Source organism: Ambystoma mexicanum, chromosome 5q, assembly GCF_040938575.1.
Source record: "Ambystoma mexicanum isolate Mex_15411 chromosome 5q, UKY_AmexF1_1, whole genome shotgun sequence".
NCBI lineage: Eukaryota > Metazoa > Chordata > Amphibia > Caudata > Ambystomatidae > Ambystoma > Ambystoma mexicanum.
In genome coordinates, this window is record NC_090933.1 from 1,058,216,075 (window position 1) to 1,058,236,037 (window position 19,963).

At 44.8% G+C, this 19,963-nt stretch overlaps 1 protein-coding gene and 1 long non-coding RNA gene across 2 annotated transcripts in view; one reads left to right on the forward strand and one right to left on the reverse strand.

Annotated features, from left to right (window-relative positions):
* SNTB1 (syntrophin beta 1) overlaps nt 1-19,963 on the reverse strand; it is a 714,658-nt gene that overhangs the window by 482,615 nt on the left and 212,080 nt on the right. The window lies entirely within an intron of this gene.
* The window catches only part of LOC138497863 (uncharacterized), a 104,259-nt gene continuing 100,563 nt past the window's right edge, over nt 16,268-19,963 (forward strand). Inside the window, exons 1-2 of the long non-coding RNA XR_011278654.1 lie at nt 16,268-16,344; nt 19,622-19,710. This is a non-coding gene — a long non-coding RNA (uncharacterized lncRNA). The remainder of the gene's footprint in view (nt 16,345-19,621; nt 19,711-19,963) is intronic.

The window sequence follows — 19,963 nt, forward strand, 5'->3', positions numbered from 1 at the left end:
CCCCGGCAGTTCATAGCTGTGCTCAAGCTGCCCTCCCCCCAGCAGTTCATACCTGTGCTCAAGTTTCCCTCCCCTCGCACATCCCCCAGCAGTTCATACCTGTGGTCAAGCTCCTCTCCCCCCCAGCAGTTCATACCTGTGCTCAAGCTGCCCTCCCTTCGCTCATCCCCCAGATGTTCATACCTGTGTTCACGCTGACCACCCTCGCTCATCCCCCAGCAGTACATAGCTGTGCCCCAGCTGCCCTCCCCCCAGCAATTCATACCTGTGCTCAAGCTGCCCTCCCCTCGCTCATCCCCCAGCAGTTCATACCTGTGTTCAAGCTGCCCTCCCCTCGCACATCCCCCAGCAGTTCATACCTGTGCTCATGCTGCCCCCCCCCGACAATTAATACCTGTGTTCAAGCTGCCCTCCCCTCGCACATCCCCCAGCAGTTCATACCTGTGCTCATGCTGCCCTCCCCTCGCTCATCCCCCAGCAATTTATATCTGTGCTCTAGCTGCCCTACCCTAGCTCATCCCCCAGCAGTTCATACCTGTGTTCAAGCTGCCCTCCCCTCACACATCCCCCAGCAGTTCATACCTGTGCTCACGCTGCCCTCCCCTCGCTCATTCCCGGCAGTTCACATCTGTGCTCAAGCTGCCCTCCCCTCGCTCAGCCCCCAGCAGTTCATATCTGTGCTCACGCTGCCCTCTCCTCGCTCATCCCCCGGCAGTTCATAGCTGTGCTCAAGCTGCCCTCCCCCCAGCAGTTCATACCTGTGCTCACACTGCCCTCCCCTCGCTCATCCCCCGGCAGTTCATAGCTGTGCTCAAGCTGCCCTCCCCCCAGCAGTTCATACCTGTGCTCACACTGCCCTCCCCTCGCTCATCCCCCAGCAGTACATACCTGTGCTAACGCTGCCCTCCCATCGCTCATCCCACAGCAGTTCATACCTGTGCTCACGCTGCCCTCCCCTCGCTCATCCCTCGGCAGTTCATACCTGTGTTCAAGCTGCACTCCCCCCCAGCAGTTCATACCTGTGCTCAAGCTGCCCTCCCCTCGCTCATCCCCCAGCAGTTCATACCTGTGTCCAAGCTGCCTTCCCCTCACACATCCCCCAGCAGTTCATACCTGTGCTCAAGCTGCCCTCCCCCCCAGCCGCTCAGTGCTGATGGGTGGCTGTGCAGACGGTTGATCATGCAGTCGCTCATTGGCAGGGTCGGATTGGCCCGTTGGCCATTCGGGCTGTGGCCGGGCCGAATTCATGATGAGGCCCTGGGAGCCGGTTCCTGAAGCCCACACCTGGGCCGGACGTAAGTTACAATAATGTAATTTACATTGAGATCTTGAGATTTGCGACCCGTTGCAAATGCAGAGAAAGGTAACCTTTCTTTGATGAATGCGCTGGGCCGGTGGCCAACTGCCATGACACCATGGCGCCAGCAGTCAGTGTGTTGCAAAACACTGGGAGCAGCAGTGCTAGGCAGGGCTGGGGCTGCCTCAGCCCAGCCTGCTCCCTCCCAGTGAACTGTATTGGTAACTAGTAACATGACATGAGAGAAGTCCCTGGCAAGTTGTTGCAAATTGCTTTGTGCCGTCATCGCCCGCTCCTGGCTGCCCACGTGTAGTGGGCTGGCTGTGTCTTATGCCTTTTGGTCATGCAGCCCATTCACAGTCTGGGCCCCCCTGCCTTGTTTTTGCTATAAGAGTACGCAAAGTATCATTCCAGGTTGTAGGTGAGGTCCTTTAAAATGGTGGTTTCCTATGTTGATTGTGTATTTTCCATATGTATCCGATGACGTGAGCTGGCCTCCGAGCCACTATTTTATTATGATGATGTGCGGTCGGCCCAGCCGCGCCATGTTAAAACATGTTTTCGCATTGCATTTCCCTGTCCTTGGATTTAACGAGCTTCACGCACGTTTTTTGGTATTAAGGGCTCATATGGGTTGAAGATAAGTTTCTTTGAAAGCGGCCGCCTAACTAAATGTTACAGAGGAGTACATTAATGTCCAGCGGGGTGGCGTGGCCAAGCAAGTGGTCGCCGACGCTGGATTTAGGATGCAGTCTATTTTTCATAAGTGAAAAGCAATGTGTACATCGCGAAATATTACAAACCCGCATGTATGCCCGCCATGCCTGGGTCTCTGGCCTTAGGAAAAGGCTTTGTCCAGATACCGGTTTTTGCAGTATTTTTCTGTGCTGAGCCATTGTGTCTTTACCAATGTATGCCGTTGTGGATGGCCCCTGAGCCGGGACAATGGACTGCGGTATTGATGGCTACATGCTAGCTTTGAATGCAGCGCTCGGCTGCCGACGATCGGGTTAATTCGCACAGTTTGGCCCTTTGTCCCTCTAGCTCCTGACTATTTGGCGCAAAATGCAATGATGCAAAGGCCATTTAGGCTAACATTTTTACAAGCGTTTGTGTAACCCGATTTAGGTTAAACATTTACAAGCAGAGCCATGTCGCACCTTGTGCGCTGACTTAATTTTATGGTTTTCTATTAGACGGTAATAGTTGATGTACAGAAGACTTCATGTACTTTATTGTGGATGCTGGAGATCGGATACGCAGGATTGGGCATGGCCTATGCGCCGCACGGCCCAGTCCTTTGTTGGGGGCGACAGTTTGTATTTTGATTTCAGCTAGTGTGCGACACAACAGGGGAATCAGGGAATGTTATTTCATGAGTTGTGTTGTAATGTGCTATTTGAGCATAAATGCAACTGGCAAGGTACTTTCCGGTGTCATCATTTGGGTGTACTGCTTATTAAATGCAACTATATTTTCATTACTGGTGGCAACGAGTAGACATGCCTTGAGTCTGGTTCTGCAAAATAAGTATTTAGCTATGTGATGATGTTGTTTTTTTAAAAAAAAAAACAATAAAAGGAATGTTATGACTTTCTGAAGCATTTACACAAAACGTAACATGCAACAGACACATGAACCCTCCATAAGTAGCATTTTCTGTAAAGTCGGGAATTGATACGATTCACGGATGGTGTTTTGAGGGCCACGTTTTTTGATGCGAGCGGTGGGCCACTTTTTTGAGGCGAGGGGTGGGCCATTTTTCTCTGGGTGTCTGGGCCCATTTCTTGTCCCAGGCCGACCCTGCTCATTGGAAGCTGCATATACAGATCCCAACCTCAGTGATTTAGCCTTCAGAGTTTGGGTACAATGATCTATCAGGCAAAGCCAATTTGATTTGGTTGATTTATAGTGCACACGACCACCAAGGGTACCAGGCAGTACACACAGCATCTGGGCGCAGATGGTTATTAAAAGTGTGACATTATCCAGGTATGGAGTTGACTTGGCAAAGGACATATATTGATTTCATTACAAAAATGCATAATTCACCAAACAAATCCTGCTAAATATACCTATTGTTAAAATTCTGTAATGGACATTTTGGCAATTATTTTAAAGTGGTATCATATAGTGCCCTTCTGCCATTAATCTGGGCCTGGCTCATTATGGCTCTGCAAAAAAGGAGGGTAGGGTGTGTTAGTCGGATAGCGGGAAGGCAGATGCAGAAACCTTTGGTGTTTTGTGTTGATAGATGCAGCTCAGAAGTACAGGTTATTTATGTGTTGATATGAAAATATCAATGTTGTTCGTGGTTGGTACCGACCAGGCAGGTTAGCCATATGGGCAGACCCCAGATTGTTGAATACAAAAATAAACATCATGGTTATTGATAGAAGATGGATGGGGTCTGACTCTGTTAAACACACTCAACCTAGGAGGTCATCTGTGGAAGCATGGGCGGGTGTCAGGATGTAAGATTTTAGGAGTGAGGACTTAGTTAGGGAATGAGGAGAAGGCAACGGTGTTATCACTTCCTGGCTCTAAGTGGTAGATTTCACTGAAATTACACGTGTGGACCAGTAACATGCACTATAGGTTGCATGAGTCAGCTTTGTATCCTGCAGATGGTAGTGCCAAGAGTTTTGAAAAATGCTTTTCGTGAATTAGTCCAAGTTTCTGGAGTACAGTTTTTAGTCGTGTTTTATTATTTGTATTCTCTTTAAAGTGGTTGGTTGAAAATACATGGAAACAAAAGCTTCAAAATACAAGTTCCCCTCGCCTTAACTTGGGCGGCGGGCCGTTACCGACAGGGTTGGTGTTTTCAGAATGAGATGTAGGAGGGTCCATCTCTGATGACTGCTGAGAGAGAATTCCAAAGAGTGGACGCAATGAATGTGAAGCGTGATCCTCCAGCTCCTTTACAGTTTAATCTGGGGGGGTGCAGCTGGAGGGAGGACGAGGAATGTAGCATGCGTACTATACGTTTCTTCACAAGGCAGTGGTTGAGATAGGAAGGGGCAGCTTTATGGATGCGTCGATCTGCGAGAATTAGGGTTTTGAAATCAATACAGGCTTTAGTTGGGAGCCAGTGAGCTTTGCGTCTGGCTTGAGCGATGTGGTCTGTGATCTGCATGTCCCCGGCCACTTAGAGGGCGTCATTTTGGAAGAGTTGTAGTTTTGAAAGGTTCCTGGCCGAGGTGCCTGAGAAGATGGCATTGCAGTAGTCTAGTTTACTGCCTATGATAGCTCTAGCAATATTTAGGCATTTTTTGGGTGTGCGGAACTGACTACTGAGGTTAATGAGTTTGGTGGTATAGGCGGTGATGAGACCAGGGCATTCACATGTGTGGTCATGTTGAGGTCGGCATCCAGGTAAACACTGAGTATTTTGATGTGTTTGGTGACGTGGATGGTATTTCCATCAATAGTGAAGGCTGATAAGGCGGGGTCCAAGTATTTTAGGCAATGGGGGGGCAACAATGAGTAGTTCCGTTTTGTCATCATTGAGGTATATACATGGTGAGTCACATCCATAACGTTGCTCTTTACCATTTCCTGAGCACGTCATGTGAAATTAATATCTCTGACAGTCGGTGCTTTCTATTATAGATCACTTTGGGCGCTGTGTGCCTTGCACATATTGAAGCTCATTTGTAACCTTTGGACAATATGTTTGCAATTTGCCTGAGGATTTCGAAATTGTTCGGGATGTAGAAGTTCGGAGGTATGTTTGTATTCTGGATCTGGGTTTAGGGGGAGGATGTCCAGCACCTGTTCCTGGATTTTTCATGATGAATAGTGTCTGGTTTTTAAAATAAAAAAAAATATCTTTTTGTTGCAGGTTAATCACAACATAAATATATGCTGTGGCGACAATGCGCTATAATTAAAATAATCCTATTGAATTACTAAGAGAGGTATGCTGCACATTGGATGGTACGCCATTTCACTCTTTCCCAGATCTTTTTAACATTTTATGTCAAGTTTGAATTCATACTTTTGATTTTGTTTTTTGTTTTTTTCAGAAAGAAAAAAAGAAAAAATATAGGTTTTGGTCATGATGAAAACTGTTGTCTATTTTTATGATTCATTAATTTGTTTAGTCGAAAATAGCAGTATGGAAGGTCTCAGGAATTTGAACATTGTACAATATGTCTGGTTTCATTGAAAACACCAGGATGGTCATAACAGAGACATATTGTACATACATGGCCTCAGCTAGCATGGTTTGCACTTTATCGTGTTTGATTCATTCCTGCATGGATGTAGATGCTTTTCGTATGGCTCTGATTTTAACTAATTAAAAAAAAAGAATACATTTTTACCAACCCCAAAACAAAAAAAAATGATTATTTTTTGTGGGGCTCTGCCCCCCAAACCGCAATTTCCCCATGTTTAAAACCCCACCTCAAACCCATCCCCACCAGATTTGACCCCTTACCCCACCCCTGCAAATATCTTTAAAAATAATTCTGTATTTTTTCATTGTTTTTTATTCGTTTAAAAATCATTCTTTATTTTGTATTCATTAAAATCACTGGATACCTTTTAGTATATGTGTTTTTTATTATTAGTGTTTTGCACATGTAACATCTTCTTGTATATAACAGCATTATTATTTCAACATTTTCATTATTGTTTTTCTCTCATTGTTCTGCAATTCAGTTGGTGCCATGCCTATTGATGAATTGAGTATTAAGTTTTGATAATTTGTTCTTTGAATCGATCCCATGCAACACCATTATTTTTTTGTTGTCATGGGTATCCTTGGGGGATGCTATAGAGGTCAGACATAGGGTCTGAAGCAGCTTCATCCGAGAGGATTTTTGAGGTGCGGCCGCTAAGAAAGGATTTAATCCAAGAGGCGGCCTGTGGAGAGAAGTGGACTTTGGAGGTGAGATGTTGTCATAGGATGTCATGGTCAACAAGGTGAAAAGCAGCGGATAAGTCTAGGAGGAGTGGAAATGCTAACTTGCCAGATTCCCGGTAGTTGTTGAGCTGAAATTTGAGATCTAGCAGGGCTGTTTCAGTGCTATTTTTGGGTCTGAATCCTGACTGTCGAGAACCGAGTAGGTGGTGGTGTTCTAAAAAAAACTTGAATTTGCAGTTATGCAATGTGGTCAAGAATTCTGAGGAGAAAAAGGACTGTTGTGATGGAGAGGTGGGGAGTGTGGGTTCAAGAGAGGTTTTCTTGAGTAGGGTGTTACCCAGGCTTCTTTGATGGTATCCATAAGAACGTGCGCCTCCTAGGAGGTTACCAGCATACAGATCGTTATCTCACAGCTGGCACTTGTCAATAGGCAGTATATATATTAGGGAAGGAATCCCAGTGTGCACTTCTGAAGAAATAACAAAGTGCTCCCTCTACCTATAACCGGGAAAGTTAAAGGCATGGTCTAGTAAAATTTTTTATTGTCCCTACGGGTCGGCCATGTTTTTTTAAGCCTAAGTGGCTCGATTTTACAAAACTTTCCTATGGACCTTACCCGAGTTTTCGTCCATTAAACGCACGCGAAAACAAGCACCAGGGAGCCGCCATTTTCTAATAATCCTATCTTTTCCCCCATCGCCCTGGCTGACCTGCTTTTGCGGCACTAAATCAATTCCCCCGCCCCTGAGCCTGTCATCAGCAGACTCGTACCGCCCATTTCCCAACGCCAAAGCACGTCTCGTGTCAGCATTCGCTGCGCTTCAGCTAATGACGTGTCGCCATGGAAATGGCAGGACGCCTCTTTCCTCAATAAGTATAAACAGACCGTTTCACAACACACAGCAGCAGATTTTCGATTCCATTCCTCTCTCTGTGTTACTTTGAGTATTCTGTGACTCGTTTCAGTGCTCTGGTCAGCTACCTTCGCTGCTTGTAGCCCGTGTGAACACCTGTACCATCTCGGTAAATTATTTTACTCTGTTTACCACACAATGGCTACAATAATGCCCTACATGTACGAGCCCGAGTATACCGAGGAGGAACTACTGGAAAGGGAAGCACGCGAAAACGATGGGGATTCGGACGGCAATTGGCAGGACGAATCAACGGATGAAGAGCCTGGGCCTAGTCGAATAGATGGCGTCTCCACCTGGTGCACATGCAATCGGTGCAAGCTAATGCCAACTGAGGACGACAACTGCTGCTGCCGAGAAAACTCGGGATGCCTGGCCTACATTTCGGAAGGCGAGCCACGACCGCAATGCATCACCGAGCTGCCAGACTTCAGGGCAGCCTGCCTCACACGGGCCGTGTTGAGAATAATGATGGTGCTTATGCACGACTGTTCGTCCTCGTCCTCGTAATCCGAGTAACGAGTAAGTATACTCTGCTTGTCATGCCACTCCTATTTCATGTTCTTCTACTATATCCAAAATTACATCTACATATCATTGTAACGCATGTAAGTCGTTCAATAGTGTGCATTGTCTAGATAGGATTTGTCCGTGCAGAATGCCATTAGTTACAAGAATTGTCATTGACAACAAACGTTTATTAAACTTATCTTAGTTTGTTTCATTCCTTTTCACAGGTGGTACAGGCTGGTGGCCTATCGACACCGCGTTCGAAGAGTCATACCCGCCTGTGCCGTTCGTGCCATTCGAGAAATGTTCCCGAGTGACAGCGGTCAGTACAGGGGATTTTCTCTCGCTGTGCTGCAACCTGACCTGTATAATCTTTAAAGTCTTGTATTTTTGTGTCATGAAAATAAGATACAAAATAAAACACCACATATATTTTAACAACGTTTGTTTCGATTTTTTAAATGAATCAAGTGTGTCTCCATTCAAGGATGGACGTCAGACATCTGTGCTCCGAATGGTTGAAGGTCTGGTCGCTGTGAAGCAGAGTGGTCACTATCTATCTAAGCTAACATAACATATTCTCGATAATGCATGCACTAAATAACACTTGTTCAAAGTCTTTCAGTAGGTTATGTCTCTATAAAAGTCACACATATATCTATACTAACAATTACCATTGGATTATACAGGCCTTAGGGTCTTGACCACTATAATACACCGGTTGAAGTGTGGGTCTGTGCTCACAAGAATCTCCGGTATGTGGCATTTGTTATTGATAAGCAACGATATACTATCATTGATATAAAGGCGATATACTATATATTGATATAAAGGCGGTTCGCGCCAGTGGATGAGCGCTGGCATGGGCGGCTGTCAGGGGCGCGAAAGGCCAAGGTGCCAAACTACATGTACACTTCAAAAGGTGTCCCACGCCAAGGGGCCATTGGTCACATGGCCTCCTCAGACCCCGTGTCTCCAGCCAGGCCTCCCCTTGAAGCAGGCCGCCCCCCTGCAATCCACATAAGTGTGTCTCCATTCAGCAGTCTTCCTGTGCCTTATCTGCACGCCCCAGGGCCATCCATCCCACCCCCCTGTATCAAAGACGGTTCGCGCCGGTGGATGCGCGCTGGCATGGGGGGCTGTCAGGGGCGCGAAAGGCCAAGGTGCCAAACTACATGTACACTTCAAAAGGTGTCCCACGCCAAGGGGGCATCGGTCACATGGCCTCCTCAGACCCCATGTCTCCAGCCAGGCCTCCCCTTGAAGCAGGCCGCCCCCCTGCAATCCACATAAGTGTGTCTCCATTCAGCAGTCTTCCTGTGCCTTATCTGCACGCCCCAGGGCCATCCATCCCACCCCCCTGTATCAAAGGCGGTTCGCGCCGGTGGATGCGCCCTGGCATGGGGGGCTGTGACGGGCGCAAACGGCCAAGGTGCCAAACTACATGTACACTTCAAAAGGTGTCCCACGCCAAGGGGCCATTGTTCACATGGTCTCCTCAGACCCCGTGTCTCCAGGCAGGCCTCCCCTGAGGCAGGCCACCCCCCTGCAATCCACATAAGTGTGTCTCCATTCAGCAGTCTTCCTGTGCCTTATCTGCACGCCCCAGGCCCATCCATCCCACCCCCCTGTATCAAAGGCGGTTCGCGCCGGTGGATGCACGCTGGCATGGGGGGCTGTCAGGGACGCGAAAGGCCAAGGTGCCAAACTACATGTACACTTCAAAAGGTGTCCCACGCCAAGGGGCCATCGGTCACATGGCCTCCTCAGACCCCGTGTCTCCATGCAGTCCTCCCCTTCAAGCAGGCCGCCCCCCTAATACCACGACATACATATGTCATTCATTCACAAACACACCCCAGTTTCTAATACTTTAAAAACCACTTGATATGTCTCATGAGAACATCTTTGTGCTTTGCAAGTCAACTCCTGAATGTGCTACCTGGGAACCACTGAGATCTATGCCAATCTGCTCGTCGTCGTGCTATCCGTGAACTTCTGTGACCGCTTCGAGCATACCCATCAGTGCGCTACCTGTGGCCATCCACCTATTCTCCCGCAACATACTGCTCTGCTTGCTGAATCCAACTGTTTGTTGGTCAAGGTAAGGCCATGTATTCTGGTCATATTTCGCAGATTTTTACATTTCTATCTATTTGCGAGTAGAGTACCCAATAGTGCTATGTTCATTGGTCTCATTGCTATTGACTTGAATTTCCTTTGCTATGCTATCGATAGATCTATTTATTTTCATCTGTGTCAATTGTCATCCAATTGCATCCTTTGGGGGTCCATTCTATGATGAAAGCATGTTTCCTTCTCGTGCAATACAGAACATCCAAGGGATGAGTCACATGTTCAGTTTTTAGTCACATCATTTATACATTTCTGCAACTTATGCAAATACTAAGCCGCACATAATGAACTGGTATAGTTCCTGCGACCAAAACAAACCTTGCATTGATCATTGTATGATTCATTTACTTTTGTATCAAATCTTTATTCTTGAAGATTGTATAATAATGTCCATATTTACTTTTCAGATTTATCAACAATGCCTGCCTGTTTGTTTAGCGGTTGCCCTTCGAAGACCCATGCGAAATCTGAAGGCACTACAATGCATGTATTCCCGAAAACTGTTGATCGAATAAGAGAATGGGTCATACATTGCGGATATCCACTGGATGAGCTGGAAAGTCGAGTCCAACAAGTCTTACAGGACTAGAGGGGTGATCGATACCGCATCTGCAGCCGGCACTTTTCCTTGGACATGTACACAACATCTTGGGTAACAAAGAAGAATAAACGGTGAACGACACGGAAATTGCTCGAAAACGCTATTCCCACTCTATTCGTCCACATTCTGCCACTGGTGAGTCAAGTGTCCGGATTTAGCTTTAGGCCTTGCGGTAGTGTGTAGGTATCCGAACAGATTAATTGATATTGTAGGTGTTCTATCCCTTGTAATAATTTCAATATTGATATGATTGTATAGTTTTTTGAATAATGACATTTACCAATATATTCTTTTTCGATTTCATAACCCACAAATGCAATGTATATATATGGGAACAGGGAACTGTGCTGTATTGAGCATTTTACAAGTATTCTGTCGCCTTACATGGCTATTTTTAATATTGGCATTTCATTATCAATCATTAATTTACCTTTACAACTTCTTGACTATCCCTTGAATCTGAAGCAAGAACATTCTACATCCTTGACGTGGTCGCAGTTATCAACCACTTCTAGCGCGTATCAGGTAATCTTACTAGGCTAATCCGCTACAGACCTGTTTTATGCATGTCAAGTAATAGTTTTATTTTATCGTGTAATCATTTTACCGAATGTTTGGTTAGTGCTTTCCAATTGATATACACCTTAGTTATCGTCCACTGGTGTTTGTTTTCGGTTATAATTAGTGTTATCCATACTAATGCAAGTACTGTCTTTCAGGGAGATGCTGAAGCGTCCGCCACATCTACAACATTTCTAGATGTTCTTCAACAGCAGGAGGTATGGATACTGACAGCTCCATCGAGCGTCATCATCAGAGCTGGAATTCTTGTCGTTTGATTGTTCTACACAATGTTTCATTCGTGGTTAGCCGTTGATATGTACCTGTGCTGTCGACCCCCAGTGTGTGTTATGTTTTCACTATTGTAATCCTCACTAATGCAAGTACTATGTTTCAGGCAGTTGATGGAGCGTCAACCCCTGCACTTGATGCAGAGCCTGACATTCAAGAAATTCCAGGGGAAGTGGAAGCTGGACCATGCGTATACGAATCGGCGCAGCAGCTTTCGGAAGTGTGTACTACATTTGCAACATCCATAGATATTCTTCAGCAGCACGAGGTATGGATAATGACAGCTCCATCATGCGTGATCATATAACGTGATTCCATTTGCTATACTTTCTTCCCTATTAACGCAAGTGCTGTGTTTCAGGGAGACGACGAAGCTTCCACTACAATCACAACATCCAATTTAGATGATGCAGATGTAAATAAATCGGAGAAATAAGTCGATGAAATGTGATCATGTTTAGATTTTCCTTGATTCTTTTGGACAATGCATCATTTGCGGTTATCTCTTTATATGTACCTGTGCGTTCGACCCCAAGTGTGTGTTATGTTTCCAATATTGAAAACCATACTAATCCAAGTACTGTGTTTCAGGGAGACGACGGAGCTTCCACCACAATCACAACATCTCATTTAGAAGATGCAGATGTAAAGGAATCGTTGAAATAAGTCGATGAAATGTGATCATATTTGGATTTTCCTTGATTCTTTTGGACAATGCATCATTTGTGGTTATCTCTTTATAGGTACCTGTGCCGTCGACCCCAAGTGTGTGTTGTGTTTCCAATATTGAAAAGCATACTAATGCAAGTACTGTGTTTCAGGGAGATGCGGATGCCTCCTCTCCAATACAACCATTCATGGCAGTCCATGCAGAGCCAGAGGTATGGATACTGACAGTTCCATCGAAATAGATCATCACTGGTCGAATACTTGTCCTTTGATTGTTGCACACAATGTTTAAATCGTGTTTGGCTATTGAGATGTACCTGTGTGTTCGTCCTCACGTGTGTTTTATGCTAAATGAAAGTACTATGTTTCAGGGAGACGATGGAGCCTCATTCCTTGCTGTCTATGCGGATACAGAAAATATAGTCGTTGCAGCGCAAGAGGAAGGGAGGACATGCGGAAACGAATCGGAGCTACAGCGTGCAGATGTTGAAGGTCGAGTCAAAAAAGTTGCAAAGAAAAAAAAACAAAAAAAGGTTAGTTACAAACAGTTCATAACTTTAAAAAAATGTTTGTGCTGGGGACTATTGTATGTTTTTTTCCAGTCAATTCTACTACACTCCATCTTGTGTTTAAACTGAACATCCCTTTTCCAATCTCTCCTCCAGTTACCCGTGGGTGTCAGAACTATACACACACAGACAGTGAAGCGAATGAGAGATGTGGCTTGCCAGACCGTGTACACTATGGAGGAACTATTAACTGAGGCGAGGCGTGTTCAGGCTCGAGATGCTCATGTCCAATGGCCAGAACATGAATTAACTGTGTTTGGAGACTACAGCAAAGTTGCATTGGACCATAGCTACAGTGCGACCGCACCACCACAAGAAGATGTTATTGAATTTATTGAAGATAGCTCTGAAGTAGTTGCAGATCAATTTTTACAATCTACACCCGCCAAAAATTTGCCACCAAAAAACCTGTCGACATTGTTGTGTTCTCCCATCAATGTTGAAGTAATAGATGTCGAAATGACAGAGAATGAACCAGCCGCAGCATCCATAGACGCATCAGAGCTTGATATCAGCGATATTACTTTCCAATCTGTTGAAATCTCCACAACGTCACAGGCCAAAACAACGTTGACGCAGGATGACAGTCTAATGAAAGAGAGCAAATACATTGTATTCGACAGTTGTTTGATGGAAATTATAAGTATGCTGAAATGTGTGCATTCCATTAGAGGGAAAGTATGAGGGAAGCCATTGATTAATGTGACTCGTCAAATAAAAGGCAGTAACGTCAAAATTAATGCCGCCTGTAGATTAAATCATAGGTTCTCATGGTCTGCACAACCGATGCTGGGGAAACTGCCAGCAGGCAATCTACTGTGTGCAGCTGCATCACTTTTTAGTGGCTCCAGTTTTAGAAAGTTAGAGGCTTTCTTTCAGTTTGTGGGACTCCATTTCATTTCTAAAGCGCTGTACTACATATACCAAAGTGATTATCTGTTTCCGGCCATTAGTGATGCTTGGAAAATTGAACAATTGTCTCTAGCAAGTACATTCGAAGGCAAACGATTCAGGCTAGCCGGCGATGGACAGTGTGACACCTATAAACTTTCAGGACATGCATAGTAAGAAAATTATGAGTTCGGTGGTCGTGCAGGTAACACAATGTACATCGTCAGTGGCCATGGAGAAACTAGGATTTATAAAATCAGTGGAATATCTACAATCAAGGGGAATGCACATCGACCTCATAGCCACGGATAGACACGTTTCAATTGCCAAGACAATGAGAGAGCAGTTCCCACATATTAAACATCAATTTGACGTATGGCATCTTGCTAAATCAATCAATAAGAAAATCTCAGCTGCAGGGAAAAAAAAAGGTTTTGAAAGTATTTTGCAGTGGTCACATTCTATCACCAACCATCTTTGGTGGAGCTCAAAAACTTGTGAGGGGTCAGTGGAAATACTACTTGAAAAATGGCAGTCACTGATGCACCACTGTACCAACGTTCACCGCTGGACAGCAAATGAACATTTCCACCAATGTGAACATGGCCATTTGTCCCCAGAGGAGGCACGGAAGAAGAAGTGGTTGATTCCATCTTCACCGACACACAAAGCCATTGAGAAGATTGTTTTCAACAAAACTCTATCAAGAGATTTGAATGGACTGACAGAATTCTGTCACACAGGAGATTTGGAGGTGTTCCACAATATGTGCCTAAAGTACAGGCCAAAGCGCTTGCATTTTAGCTTTCGGGGCATGAAACATCGCACTCTACTAGCAGTCTTGGCCCATAACAGCAATGTCGGACGTGAACAATCTAGGACTAGATGTAAAGGATGCCTCGCTACACTAAGGTGTTTTCAAAACGAAGTAAGCAATGGGTGATCAAACCAGTCTATGATGAAATGCAGTTTGACTTTGTGAAAGGCCTTATTGTTGCTGTGTTAGAGAAGCACAGATATGGAATTTTGGACGTTTCTGTGCAGAGCAGTGATCCATTGCCACCGAACATTGCGACTGTGCCATGCCCACCCGAAGCACAGCTGATTGTGAAGTACAAATCCCGGTTTAAATAATTGCAATACAATTGTCTTTTTGTAAATAAATGTTATTGTACAGTGTACCTGTAAACCTAACCCCTACCTTCACCATCATGGGTGGCGAACAAGCTGGGTGTCATCTTTGAATTCTCTCTATTCTCTCTATTCACCTCACATATGTGTATGTATATATTTTTCTCATGTCTCATCTCATGTAAATGTAAATTCTGCACACTGTTAACGGAGGGGAGGCTTGCGTATTGCAAATAATAAAACAAACAAACAAACAATAAATCTCACTTTTAACTCAACTCCTGTGGTACTTTACACTTTCCTTGACCTTCCGCCAAAAATTAAATGTCTCAATTTGGGCTGCAAAGCTCGCAGACAACGGGGACAAAATTGGGGCACTTAGAACGCGCCAGCCAAGCGGGCCGTGGCATTTGGGAGAGAAGCCAGTTCGCATTTGCACATTGAGGCGCACTACATAGACGGATTCTAAACTTCAAGTTCTCTCCGATGCCTATACTACGTGATGTTGCAAATAAAGAATGCGAAGGACAGCGCTCAGATGAGGCCCACAAGTCGCACTGGAAGTATAAGGGTCTATTGTTTTTTGACCTTGAGACAGGGACCATGCCGAAAGAACTACATTTCAAGGGAGTGCGCAATAACGTAAGAGACGATAAGGCAGAAAATTCAGAAACTAGACCGAGTTTCATTTTAGTTCAGTATACGAAAAATCGTTGTCAAGAGCCTTTACGCTGTACTAGTGGCTAGAAGCAACATATCAACCGTTAGGCTGGACTAGTGCCTAGTTGATGGAACAGCCTTGCGGTTCACTGTGCTTCCAAAGTGATTCTTTTTACGAAAATGAACACCCTGTGTACCATAAAGGAACAGCGTGTGACTCAAGATGAAACGGAACAGTTATTGCGGATACAGATAAAAGAAAATAAATGGCTTTCGGAGCTCAGATGGCAATTGCTGAATATTCTGTAAACATTGAATGTCAAATAAATGTACTTTACCAAATGTACTGTGTTGCTGTTTCATTTTAAAGTACAGTTTCATATTCCGAATTGTGGCGCGCTGTGTTGTGAGTTGATCTGTGTTGGTTTCCGGGTTCTGTGTGGAGTCACGCAGAAGACGACTGGGCGCGTTTGCCTACGCAGCACAGTAACGTCACGGAGAGAGGCGGGGAATATGAATGTTTTGATAATGTCAAGCTCAGGGGCGGGGGAATTGATTTAGTGCCGCAAAAGCAGGTCAGCCAGGGCGATGTGGGAAAAGATAGGGTTATCAGAAAATGGCGGCTCCCTGGTGCTTGTTTTCGCGTGCATTTAATGGACGAAAACTCGGGTAAGGTCCATAGGAAAGTTTTCTAAAATCGAGCCACTTAGGCTTAAAAACACATGGCCGACCCGTAGGGACAATAAACATTTTTACTAGACCATGCCTTTAATACAATTGTAAAGTGTTGGTAGAAAGAAAGGTATGACAGTTCAAGAGTACTTAATTTCCTGAATGCTGTTAATCAACACATATAAAATTAGCTTATAAAGGTTAAGAACAACATTTATAAAACACACATAGCTGTATCAAAAAGGTTGTGTAAGGATTAAATGGAAGTGTTTCATAGATGTGTATGGCATCCGTGGTGTCTTATATGCCATATATACCATTACTTGTCAACAGGCAACAAACCTCCATCCTCAGTTTGACCCGCCCAGAAAAACGTCCTAACACTGGCATGACGTTGCACTTTTATTTGCTCTCTTTCGTACAGAGAGTCCCCTTTCACAGCACATTCTACACTGACATCTTTGATGTACGTGGCACACGAAGGGAGAGAGCGCCTAATGCAGGGCCATTGCAGTGCTGCCGAATGTGGTCAGAACTGGTTCTTCCAGTCTCGCCTCGCTCACAGCTGGGTAAGTACAACCCCCAGGCTCTGGGTTAGTAGATGTGGTGTTTATTTTCAGCTCTGTGAAGCATGACATATTTGTTCCTTTCTGAAACAGACCATAGTAAGAGGCAGGCATTTTCATTACTAAGCCTGCTCGGTTGCACAGCAATTTAGTGAAACTAAAGCTCAAAAAGGCAACATTCGCTTGGTTTTTTGAAGGTTCTTTATTACCCTAATATGGGCAGTGAAACTAAGCAAAGAAGAAACCCCCCTTAAACGTTGCACAACATCAAACTGATATGAATTTTAAGCGATCTACATTGTTTTAAAAAAAGAGGACAAACACAAAAATGTGCATGGAATGGATTTGAAACAACAGATCTATAAATATATCAACCATCAAGATATGACTGGAAGGTAAAAAAAGAGCAGTATTACGTAGTGTAGGTGATATGCATCCCCCCTAAAACAATATTTTAGAAAAAAGGCATGCTATAATTGCATGCATGGCATCTGCTTACATTTTTATGGTGAAAGCTGTTCACACCAGTCATGGTCACTAGCATAGCAGGAGTCACCAGAAGCTCCTGACCACTGCCTGTAATGGCAGCAACGCAATCCCTTTAAATAAATTGTGCGTTTGTGAGATGCATGCCACGCCAGTCCACCTTCATTCAGGTGCCACAAACTGATGCACACTGGTTGCTAGGCAACCAAGCTGGAGCCCGGCTGCCCATTAGCCCACTGAGAGCAAACCACAGAAGGAGCAGCTTGTTAATGTGAAGTTAAGATAATACAAATTGTATGCATTCATGTGTGAATGTAAAGCAATGTGTGTGTGTGCGCGTATGCATGTGTTCGTGTGAGTCTGTGTGTGTGCTTCTGTCCAATAGCTATGCATGCATATCGTTAGCAGGTGATGCGGATTGCATTATGGTAGTGGACTGTATCATGGAAGTTATTTATTGTGCGAATGATGGCTTCTTTTGTTTGTGCCTCATCATCAAAGTGATGTCATATTGGAACTTCTGGAATAGATTGTGGGCACATCTTCCTGAAAGTGTTTTACTGTGACCCTTCTGACATAGATCATGACCACATCTTCCTGAAAGTAACTTACTGTGAGTTTAAAGGTATAGTTTGTGGTTGCGACTTGATGAACGTGATTTACAGTGATCATACTGGCATAAATGATGGGAACACCTTCATGAAAGTGATTTTTATTTTATTTATTTGAATTTAGCTTAGTTACATGACACAGCATTGCTTACTGGTTCCATTAGGCGCAGCAATGTTGTTACATGACATGGCATTGCTTACTGGCTACATTAGGCGCAGCAATGTTGTTACATGACATGGCATTGCTTACTGGCTACATTAGGCGTAGCAATGTTGTTACATGACATGGCATTGCTTACTGGTTCCATTAGGCGCAGCAATGTTGTTACATGACATGGCATTGCTTACTGGCTACATTAGTCGTAGCAATGTTGCTACATGACATGGCATTGCTTACTGGCTACGTTAGGCGTAGCAATGTTGTTACATGACATGGCATTGCTTACTGGCTACGTTAGGCGCAGCAATGTTGTTACATGACATGGCATTGCTTACTGGCCACATTAGGCGTAGCAATGTTGTTACATGACATGGCATTGCTTACTGGTTCCATTAGGCGCAGCAATGTTGTTACATGACATGGCATTGCTTACTGGCTACGTTAGGCGCAGCAATGTTGTTACATGACACGGCATTGCTTACTGGCTACATTAGGCGCAGCAATGTTGTTACATGACACGGCATTGCTTACTGGCTACATTAGGCGTAGCAATGTTGTTACATGACACGGCATTGCTTACTGGCTACATTAGGCGTAGCAATGTTGTTACATGACACGGCATTGCTTACTGGCCACATTAGGCGCAGCAATGTTGTTACATGACATGGCATTGCTCTACATTAGCATGTTGTGGAAGGTTACATGAATGATGATGATGCATAGTAGGTACTCTGGCTATACAGTGTTGGAGCAGGTTACGGTAATATGTGAACAAAGTACATATATGTGAAAATCAGGGGGGGAGCCTGCTGGGCGGTTTAGAGCCTGAAGGGCGTGAATGTGAGAGTGTTGGGAGCTTAAGATAAACAGACGTGTTTTAATTTCCTTGCGAAAGGCTAGGTGGGATGAGATGTTTCTAGGACTAGGAGGAAGGGCGTTCCATTGGGTTGCTGCAATAAAAGGGAAGCTTGAGCCTCCTGTCCATGCTCTAATGACCTTGGGCACTACGAGATGTTTGGCATAAGGGGTTCTGGTGGGTCTTTCAGTGGTTGGTCTAATGATTCTATAGGAGAGGTATTCTGGTGCTGTGTGGTGGAAGCACTTATGAGTGAGGGAAAGTGTTTTGAAGAGAACACGTTCTTTTATGGGTAGCCAGTGGGCTTGGCTTCTGGCGGCTGAGATGTGTTCTCATCTGGGGATGTTAATGGCAGCCCGGAGTGCAATATTTCAACAGTTTGTAGTCTGTACATATTCTTTGTGGATGTACCTGCTAGGAGGGTGTTACAGTAATCTAGTCAGGACCCAATTATATCTCTGGCTATAGTAAGGCAGTTATCCTTCATCAGGTAGGGCCTAACTGCGCTGATGAGTTTGGAGTAGTAGGTACAGGACGAGGTGATGGAGTTGACTTGTTTTGTCATGGAGAGGTTGGAGTCTAAGTAGACTCTCAGGGTTTTTACAGCGTGTGAGACTGGGATTAGAATGTTATCCATGGTAAAAGCAGTGTATTGATTGTCCAGTTTTTTAAGTGTTTCCGGCGATCCAACTATAAGTAGTTCCTTTTTGTCTCCATTGAGACAGAGCCAATTTTTGGCCACCCAAGTTTGGATAGTGGTGTAGACGAAATTGAGTGATTTGGAATAGGCTTCATAGCCACCTGTGAGTGTTAGGAGGACCTGTGTATCATCAGCGTAGTTAGTATACGTGATGCCTAGCGAATCTTGGATACAGAACAAGGTCCTGGTGAAAATGTTATAGAGGGTTGGTGATATGCATGATCCATGAGGGACTCCACATTGGATGGTGTTGGGGTGTGCACAGGCTATAACGGAGAAAACTGTTATGGCTCTACCTTTGAGAAATGAGGTGATCCATGTTGTGACATTGGGTGAGAAGTGTGCACAGGTTGACAAGTGTTTGCATAGGGTTTCGTGGTCGACAAGCTAGAAAGCTGCCGAGAGGTCGAGGAGGAGTAGCAGGGCTAGCTTGCCCAAGTCTCTGATATCGTCTATTTGTTTTTTAGGTCCAGTAGGGCTGTTTCGGTTCCATGACTGGGGCGGAAACCTGACTGCTGGAGGCCGAGATGGTTTCCAGGAACTGCTTGACTGGCAGGTAGGCTGCTTTGTCTATTATCTTGAGGAGAAAGGGAACCATGGTGATGGGCTTGTAATTGCCTGGTGCGGATGGAACTAACAATGGTTTCTTTAAAATGGGACGGACCCACACTTCATTGAGGCAGGGTGGGACTGTGCCGGTTGAAAAAGAGGCGTTGATGAAGGCCGTGAGGAAGGGGGCATGGATGGATGCGCATTCTTTAATGAGTTTGGCTGGGCAAATGTCACTTTTGCAATTTGATGATTTGATG